Source organism: Fukomys damarensis, unplaced genomic scaffold, assembly GCF_012274545.1.
Source record: "Fukomys damarensis isolate Sample0158 unplaced genomic scaffold, DMR_v1.0_HiC HiC_scaffold_31, whole genome shotgun sequence".
In the NCBI taxonomy this organism is placed as follows: domain Eukaryota; kingdom Metazoa; phylum Chordata; class Mammalia; order Rodentia; family Bathyergidae; genus Fukomys; species Fukomys damarensis.
Genome location: NW_022900943.1, coordinates 22,784,171 through 22,793,799, shown reverse-complemented (window position 1 = coordinate 22,793,799; position 9,629 = coordinate 22,784,171). Strand labels below are relative to the sequence as shown.

The following is a 9,629-nucleotide window of genomic DNA, read 5'->3' as shown; positions in this document are numbered from 1 at the left end:
CAGGTAGGGCAGGGCTGGGCCGGGGCCGGGAAGGGCCGATCCGGGGCCCGCCTTGCGAGGTGTGGGCAGCACTTGGTAGACTGGTGGGGGGGACCACGTCGGGGGAGGTGAAATGGGCTCGAATCTTCTGCGCTTTGTTAGAAGCAGGAGCGTCCCTGTTCCGCAAGCAGTGCAGGACTTGAAGAGGAGGTGTAGCGCGCCTTACCAGGTTTGATGAGATCTCTTAAGAGGTTTTTAGCAAAGTAGCAACAGAAGATAGGTACATGGGCAGAGACATAGGCATATGTATTTTGGAAACTCCCTTTTGAACTCAGTGTTAAATCCCGTCTTGTGAAAGCCGTTGTTCTTGAGAATAAGTTAGTCCTTGAGGTAAACGTGTAAGAATACCTGCGGAGTCCCTACTGTATCTCTGCACGTAATAACCCTGAGAAAATCTGTTTGTTTCAATTCAGTAGTTTACACATGAAACTAGACAGGGTGGCACAAGCCTGTAACCCTAGCACTGGGAAGGCTGAGGCAGTAACACTGCCAGGAATTCGAGGCCAGCCTAGACTGCATAGTAAGACTGTTTCAAAAGAAAAAGCAACAACAAAAGTGAAATAACTTGTATAGTAAGCAGTAAAATATATTAACGTTTATCTGCTGCTTTTCCTTTTTTTAGTATGACTACTAGAAAAATTTAAATTAGTTTTTGCCTCATTAGGTATTGACTTTGGTCTAGATTTAGGAATTCAAGCTGCTTTTTCCCAGTTTGAGAGTGCCTTACCAAGGGACTTCAGGGTGGAAGAACCAAATGCAGGGCTTATAATTCACCAAACTTCAACCACCACAGCATTAGCTTCCATTAAACATTTTCTGTTGTTAAAAGTATCTGTGACAGTTTACCAACTACAGTACCTTCAAATTAGCGTTACTTGCTAATGCCAAAGCTCTTATAAAATAATGAGAATTTTATAGTTGGGAAAGATTTTTTCCTTTGATTGTTAGAAATTATATTTTAATCACTGTGTTGACTTTCTGGTTGAAAATATAAATTGTAGATAGCGTCTCCCAATTTTTCTTCATATTTGGAAAACAGCCTCTTTTATATTTTTTTCTTCAGATTGCTCTTAAATATTACAAAATCAACTTCCTTAAAATACTGATAAGTATCGAGACCTATTGGATATGGAGTTTAGTACTGTGTACTTTGAAATCTTCCTCTTCTATTTTTAGCACCCCATCCACGTGTAGGCTGTTTTTTCCTACTAGAACACGGTGTGTTCCCATGTCACAGAATTACTAAGAAACGTGGAGGTGACAGCCAAATAAGGAAATTTTTTAAATTAACTGATAAAAGGTGCTTGCTTACGCTAGAAGCAGCTGTACCTTACATCCGTGACTAAATCTGCCAATACAGCACTACTGCTACTTAATGCAAGCACACATCAGGGAAGAAGCTTCGTTCTAGGTGTTCCTTCTTCAAGACTACTCCTAGAAACATTCAAGTTCCTCCTTTTTGTTACGTCTGTTCCTCAAATCTCTAGTCTTTTGTAAAACTAAGGTATATTCTCCAGTCTCCGTTTTTCCTTCCTGCCTCCAAAGACAGGATTTTTGTTCTAAGGGTTTCATAGCTAATGACCAAGGCAAAACAATATGACAAAAACATGAAGATAAAAAGGCTTTTCTGTTCAAAATAGTAACTACCTGATTTCTCTTGAACCTAGAACTGTTACAAACCATTCAGGAAATACTACCGCAGTGCCCTTTTTTTTTTTTTGCATTGACTGTGCAACCTAGGCAGAGGAATGATAGTTTTCTGTCCTTCAACTTCAGGGTTGCCTATGTTAGCATCATTTTATGTGGGTCCGTTGCTCTGCCAGTGTTAACACTTACTGTTAGGTATCTTTAACAGAAAGCAAGAAGAAGTGTTTTACTAAGAAAAAGGTAATGATTCATCCTTAATTTGGAGCTCTAATACCTAGCAATATTGCACAGTTACTGTGCTAACCCTTAATTCTCACATTGGTCCCGCTTCATGTTACCAGTGGGATCAAGAGCATTTGGCAGGTGACAAAGTTATCGTGCAAACCCAGGCCTGTCTGGTGCAAAGTTTGTACTGTTAGCCACTAACAAATTATGCTGACATCATGAAAGAACCTTTTCTGATTTGTGTGTGTGAGCAGATAATTTTAACAGTAGATTTCTCAAAGGACAGAGAACTAGAACATTGTTTTAACCATTTGCATATTAAAGTGAAATTTTTGTTTACTTTGTCTTTATTATCAGAATTATCAGAAATTCCTAGACTCTTGATTGATTAAGGTTTACTGTGTTAAGACACTGAATGAACTTCCTGATGAGGTGTTTATAGCCCCATGCTCCATCACAGTAACCAGTAAACACATGGCCCTTGGGCATTCAACTGTTGCTGGTGTAAATACTGCTGGAAATGTAAAGTACATGCCAGATTTTGAGAATCTAATATGACAAAAATATGGTATAATATTAATTTTTAAAATGTTGACCACATGTTGAAATAATATTTTGGATCTGTTGAACCATTAATATATTATATTAATTTCACCTGTTTCTTTTTACTGTTTTTACTCTGGTTATCAGAAAAATTAAATTATATATGTGGCTCCTATTACATTTCTGTTAGAGTGGCTATAGCAAATATTAAAGTAAAAACAGTATAGTAGAATACGTATGGCTACTGATCTAAGAAGGGTGTTGATGTTCAGAATTATTTTATAATCCTGTATGTAACTTCAGTGCTGCTTATTTTGCATAAGATATTTTGGAGGTGCTTGAAATTCTGTGCCAATTTTTTTCTTTCTAAACTTTTTTATGTTTTTATGAGCACAGTTTGCAGTAAATCATGATTACGTTCCTTGTGGGGAGTTGAGTTGGTTCACATATAGAATGCATCTCAATTATTTTCTTATCCCCTTTTTTTCTCATCTCCTTTTGCAAACGATCTGTTTTCCTAAGAGGGCCAATTTTTTCTCCTGTTATCTTATTTTGTATTTTATTTTTGTATTATTTCTCATAAGAGAAACCATGGGATATTTAAGCTTGTGTGTCTCATTTATTTAACATTATATTCTCAAGGTACATCCATTTTCCTCTACATACTCAAGTTTGTCCCCCTTTATGGCAGAGTAGTGTGCCATTTTTTAACATCATTACTTGAAATAATTTTGTAGTCATTCAGAGAAAGTTGCTGACTTTTTAAGGGCCTAGCACTTTCAATAGTAATATATTGATTAAGTTTGTACCAAGGTCTACTTTTAATCAGGTATTCAATTTAGTATTTTCTTGCTCTCCATCATGTTTATATCCTAATACTTTATAGTAAAATTTGTCAAAATAATTTGGCCTGTGTAAAGTCAACCTTTTAAAATATCAAACCTCAAGAAAAAGACCAAAGGTAACTTATGCAGGGAAGTGTGTGTATATGCATGTGATTTTAAAAGTAGATTCTTTTTTTTTTTTTTATTGAGTTTATTGGTACATTTAGGGATACAGTACAGTTACATTCATTGTTGGGATCATGTACCTTTACATGGCAAGTCTTGATTCTCATTTTTTAAAAGTAGATTCTTATTTTCCCTATTGAAAGAAAAAATTTTAAGGTTTTCACGCATTTTTTTGTGGGGGGTGAAAAATTGGAAAATTTTGGAAATAGATGCTGTTGAAGGAAATTCTTTTAAATTTACTTTTATTAAACACTTTTAAAAAATTTACAGGTATTAAAATACACATATTTAGCTCATGAAGTATTTTGATTGTGTAGGGAACAGGGAAAGGGGACATTGCTAGAATCTCTCCAGTAAGTCCTAGTCCTGTTTGAGACACAGTGGTATAACGTGAATTAATTTATTAGAAAAGAAAAAAAACGAGACTTAGAGAAGAAGCTGAACTTTGGGGCTGATAAGTGCTACTCTGGGCAGCAAAGACAAAAGACCTGTAGCTTGCCACACCTTTGTTCAGTACCTTCGGGAGTAGCAAATGTGACAGATAACTCAGGGCACTGAGTTCAGTACATCAGGAATAACATGTAAAAGGTGACTCACAGGGCAGCGACACAGCAATAATCCTAGAACAGTGAGGAACTATGCAGATGAAGATTTTGTTACGTCTGGATAGGCAGGAAAACTAGGACTAATCTTAACTTTAATTATGAAATGATTTTCCCCCAAAATTATGTCGAATTCCTCCCGACATTACCTCCCTTTCTTTTTGTTTTATGTAAGTGTGTTTTTATGGAAAAGCAAGCACTCCCAACGGAATGGCTTGTCCCTATGTACCTATAGCATGTTTAATTGGCTTAGTTGTCTGTATATGTCGGGAGCAATTCGACAATTTTGGGGAAAAATCATTTCACAATTAAAATTATGTAGAATTGCTCCCGACATGATTTGACAAGATAAATATATATTTGTTGAAAATACAAAATAAAAGCTGGCACAGTCTACTTAAGTTTGCTTTTGTTGAAGCAAGGAAATTTATTTCCTGAAGGGAAAAAAAAACTTTTTCTATCCCATTGATATATTTTCCCCTTTTACTTCCTAAAGCATGGTGAGGAATTTTGGCAGTATAATACCTTCCAGTATTGGAGGAACCCTCTGCCCGCGATTGATCTGGCCGACATTGAAGACATCAGTGAGGATGGCCTGCCAGAGCCGACCCTGGAGGACAAGAGTGGTGAAGGAACTGAGGTGGACATGGAGTCCTGATGGAAGGAGTTGAAGAAGTGGGACTCTGAATTTGACGAGATGTGGCTAAGTTCTTATTGAAGAAGCTGTTTTCCAGACTTGATCTGGTATCGTTCCAAACCTGAAAAATGAGGAAATGTCATTTTGAAGATAAACCTGTGTAGTACTACTGAACCTTCCTAAAGGGATTTGTCAGTGATACCATATAGTTGTAGGCAAAGTATTTCATGTATGCATTTTTAAAGGAAAATGTTTTGTTCAGGTCCTAACTTTGAAGAAACTAATCTTATAAAAAGGAATTCTAGCAGCTTTAGAGTAGATGAAAAACACTCAAGATCTCCTTTCTGCACCAAAAAGTTTATTTGTGATACATTAAGTGAATATCATTTTATAATAACCTTTGATTAATACTTTGTAATATATTTTATCGACTCTTTAGTTGAACAAATAGCCAACTTGAACATCTATGCAAACCTAAAATGTGGAGATTTTCTCTGAAAACTAGTATTGTTTCATAGGAGCTTTTTAAATGAAAAATAGAATATCAGTTTGAGTAACATGTTTGAATAACTTACAGTATTTAATGTTTGTTAAACTCTACTCTGGGCAATCTATAATGGATAAAGATCAGAGAATTTTGTCAGTGTTTGCCCTTCCCCTTTCCAAGATAAAAGGAAAGAAATGTTATATAACCAGTTTTTTTGGTTTTGAATTACTTTGAGGGCATGGCTTTTATTGCTTAATACTTTAGACCTTTAGTTCTTGACACTGACTGCACTTTATCTCTGCCTGGGCCGGATTCTAGAGAGATGCTCAGTTATTCTGAAGTGGGCTTTAGATGTCCTTATTGTTTTAGGCGCCATTCACTTCCTCTATTCCTTTAGCGTGCAGACAGGGTTGAGAACCACTAGACTGATGATAGTTTTTCCTGTTTAAAGGAAATAACTAATATGAGCAGAAGCAATGCCTCTTAATTAGCTTTGTTTTTATTTTGTTCCAACTAAGTTATTTTGTTGCTGTTAGTATTTCATTGTTTAAAAAAAAAATAGGCAATTTGTGTTTGAGTTATGCCCAGTATCATGACTATGTTAAGTTTTGTACTGTACCCAGGATGTTGGCTTTCTATTTGAGTAGCTTGTTCCTACTTGTATATTTGTTGTTGATTACATTAAATCCAAAATTCTGAAAAGATGGCAAATGCCAATGAGAAAAAAAAAAAACTTTTGTATGTGCTTCAGGATTTAAGTGTGGGTTAACAGTAAGAGAGCTGAAGGCCAATATTGTAGACATGGTTCAAAGTCATTACTGCCACTTTCTACCTGTGTAAGGAACATTGAGCAAGTTATTTTCATCTCTGAGCCTCAGATTTCTTACCTGTAAAGTGAGAAATAATAAATAGTATCTACCTCAGAGACTGTTTCTCGTCAAGTAGTGTTTGAATTACGCAAATCATGTTACTTGATTCTCATAGAAACCTTAAGAGAGGTTCAAAAACTGCTTGTCACGTAGTAGACAGTTGGTACACATTAGCAAATGGTCATTCCTCTCATTGGTGGGTAGGTGTGCCAATCTTTTATGAACGCATCTTACATAGCTAGGTCCTCTGCCCAAAGATATGTGTACAAAAGATATGTTGCCATGCACTGGTAAAGTGTTGGAAATCATCTAAATGGTGGATGAAGGCAGGACACATCCCTAGTATGTAATTCTGTGCAATATCTGAAATGTAAGTCTGTATGTACTGACTGAGAAAAGCCTAAAAGATACCAGATGTAAGAGAAATTTTGAGTACACGCAAATACATAAGTGTAATTTGAAGGAACAAAAGACATACCAGCCTCTCTACACTGATTTCACGTCAATAAAAATGTTAACTTTAAAAAAGAAAAGACCAGGGCCTGGGATTTAGCTCAGTGGTGCTGCCTCCTGCTTCAAGTGCAAGGTCCTGAGTTCAATCCCCAGTATTAAAAAAAAAAAAGCAAGCTATTGATGGTACTTGCCTGTAGAAAAGTTGAGATTTCTGAGGATAATAGGATAGAGAATGAAAGTGCATTTATATATCTCAACCCTTTTGTGCCATTTTAACAGTTTTAATGCCAGCTTGTCTGGGTATCATACACTTCACCCAATTCGTATATGATCCAACGGGTTTTAGTATATTTACAAACTTGTGTAACCACAATTTTGAGCATTTTCATCACATGAAAAACACAACCATTTGCCATTTCCCAGCCCTCAGTCCTGCTTCTTAGCCTCAGAAAAATCAGCTACTTTTTGTCTCTATTTGCCTATTCTGGTGATATATATGTATTTGCGGGGGTGCTGGGGATTGAACTTGGGCCCCTTGGGAGGCAGGCGGCAGAGCCACTGAGCCAAATCCCCGGCCTTCTGGATATATTTTGAAATGTCTAATTATATATCCTTTGACCAACATTACTCCATCCTTTTCTCCCCACCATTCTACTCATCTGAGATCAACATTTTTCAGTTTCATAAGTGGGATGGTATGATATTTGCTTTTCTGCTCCTGACTTACTTCCCCTAATGTGATGTTTTTCAGTTTCATCCATGTCACAAACGGTAGGATTTTGTTTGCATTCTTTTGTCACTGAACTGAATTCCTTTGCATATATGTGTCACATTCTTTTCATCTGTTCTCTGGACGTATGGATTGATTCCATAGCTTGATTGTTGTAAATCAATGGATTTAACTTTTTTAGGTTTTTGAGACAGGATCTTGCTGTATAGTTCAGACTGGCCTTGAACTTGTGGCAGTTCTGCCTCAGCCTCCCAAGTGCTGGGATTACAGAGTGCTGGGGTTACAGATGAGCCTGGCTGAACATTTTTTCATTTATTTGCTGTTTGCACTTCTTCTGAGAAATGTCTGTTCACTTTAGATGTAAATTTTATGTTTTGCAGACAGGTCCTGCACTCTTTTCCATAATGGCTGTGCTAATTTGCATCTCTACCAGCAGTGTGTGTGGAGTTGCTATTCACATTTAAATAGGGTTTTTTGCCATGGGTTATTTCAGTTTCTTATACATTTTGGGTATTTCTTGTCAGATGTATAGCTTACAAATATCTCTCCTGTAAATTATCCCTCATTTTGTGGATTGTTTCCTTTGCTATATGAAGAAGTTTTAAGGTAGCATCACATGGCATAACTTCTCTGTTCTTTCTCAAGCTATTCTGTGGTACTTCTCTCTAATTCATAGATCCCAGCAATCTCTGGTGCTAGAGGGTCATCTGGATTTGGATCACATAGCAGTGAACAAATGGATAAAGGAACCTTAGAATCAGCAGGAGACCTCTGTGGTTGTAGAATATCAAGACAAATGCTGATGTTACTGTTAATATTTGGATGCTAAATTCTTGCTGTAAATGCAACTTAGGTGTTTTGGAGGGATATTCTGTGGGAAAATAAATTGTCAAAAAGAATACATCACCTTGATATAGGCTGTCATTAGGTCCTGAACCCATGACTTCTCAATGGAACCGTAATGGGCCTGCGGAACATCATGCTGGGGGCGCAGTCATGGGCCAAATCACTGAGTTCCTTATTAATCCCCTTTGGCACCATGGTTGGTGCTCTCCAGGCCTTGCTGTTTCTGCATAGCCATCAGTTCCTAGAGCTCAGACAGACCATCTGCAGTGCAGATCACCTGCCAACCCTGCTGCAGGTGAGCACAGCTCCACGGCACAGGCCCTTTGCTGGCTTGGCCCACTCACCACCTCCATTTTTATTTTTGTTCCATTTCCTTTTGGGGCTATGTCCAAAAAGTCATTGCTCATACCAATGCCATGAAGCATTTCTCCTGTATTTTGTTCTAATAATTTTATAGTTTTAATCCATTTTTGAGTAGTTTTTTTTTAATGGCTAGCAATAGGTTTATTTTCACTCTGCATGTAGATATTTTCCCTAAAACCATTGCTTGAAGAGATTGTCTTCAGTTGAGGTATAGCTGAGTGTTATAGGACAAAGCCTAGATATGTACAAAGCCCTAGGTTTAGTCACCAGCAACAGGCACACGCACGTACGCACGCATGCATGCATGCACACAGACAGTCTTTTCTTAATATGTGTTCTTGGCACTGTTTAAAAAAATTTGTTTAAAAAAAGATCAGTTGGATGTAAATGTGTGGATTGTTTATGAGTTATTTTGCGCCATTGGTTTATGTGTTTTTATTCCAGTACCATATCATTTTGGTTACTGTAGCTATAAAGGACATTTTGAAGTCCTGTCATATAATAACTACAGCTTTATTCTTTTTGCTCAAGATTGCTTTGGCTGTTCTGGATTTTTTATGGTCCCGTATGGATTTTAGGAAGGTTTTTTGTTTTGTTTCTATTTCATGAAGAATGTCATTGGTATTTTGATTGAAATTGAATCTGTAAATCACTTTGAATAATATGGATACTTTAACTATTAATTCAATCTTAGTAAATGCCTTTTGTGCATCTATTGCAATGATGACATGATTTTTATTATTTCATTAACGTGATATATCTTATTAATTAGTGTAAGTCAAACCATACATCTATGGGATGAATCCAATTTTATCATGATGAACAATCTTTTTAATGTTGAATTCAGTTTGCAAATATTTTTTGTTGAGCATTTGCATCTGTTTGTCTGTTCATCAGGGATACTGACTTGTTATGTTGTTTTTTCTTTGTGTGATTTAGTATCAGGGTAATGATGGCCTTTTAGAATGATTTTTGGAAGAATTCCCTTGTCTCCAACTTTTTACAATCATTAGTGAAGAATTATTCTTTAAATGTTTGGTTTGGTGATATTCCTTCTAATGTCTTCTCTTTCTCCTCTAATTTTACCTGTTTGAGCCGTCTTTCTGTTTTTCTGAATCTAGGTAATGGTTTGTCAGTTTTATCTTTTCAAAGAACCAACACTACATATATATATATAT

At 36.5% G+C, this 9,629-nt stretch overlaps 1 pseudogene; it reads right to left on the bottom strand.

Moving 5' to 3' along the window:
* Positions 1-7,843: 7,843 nt before the first annotated feature.
* On the bottom strand, positions 7,844-8,341 carry LOC104863226 (annotated as a pseudogene).
* Between the last annotated feature and the right edge of the window lie 1,288 nt (positions 8,342-9,629).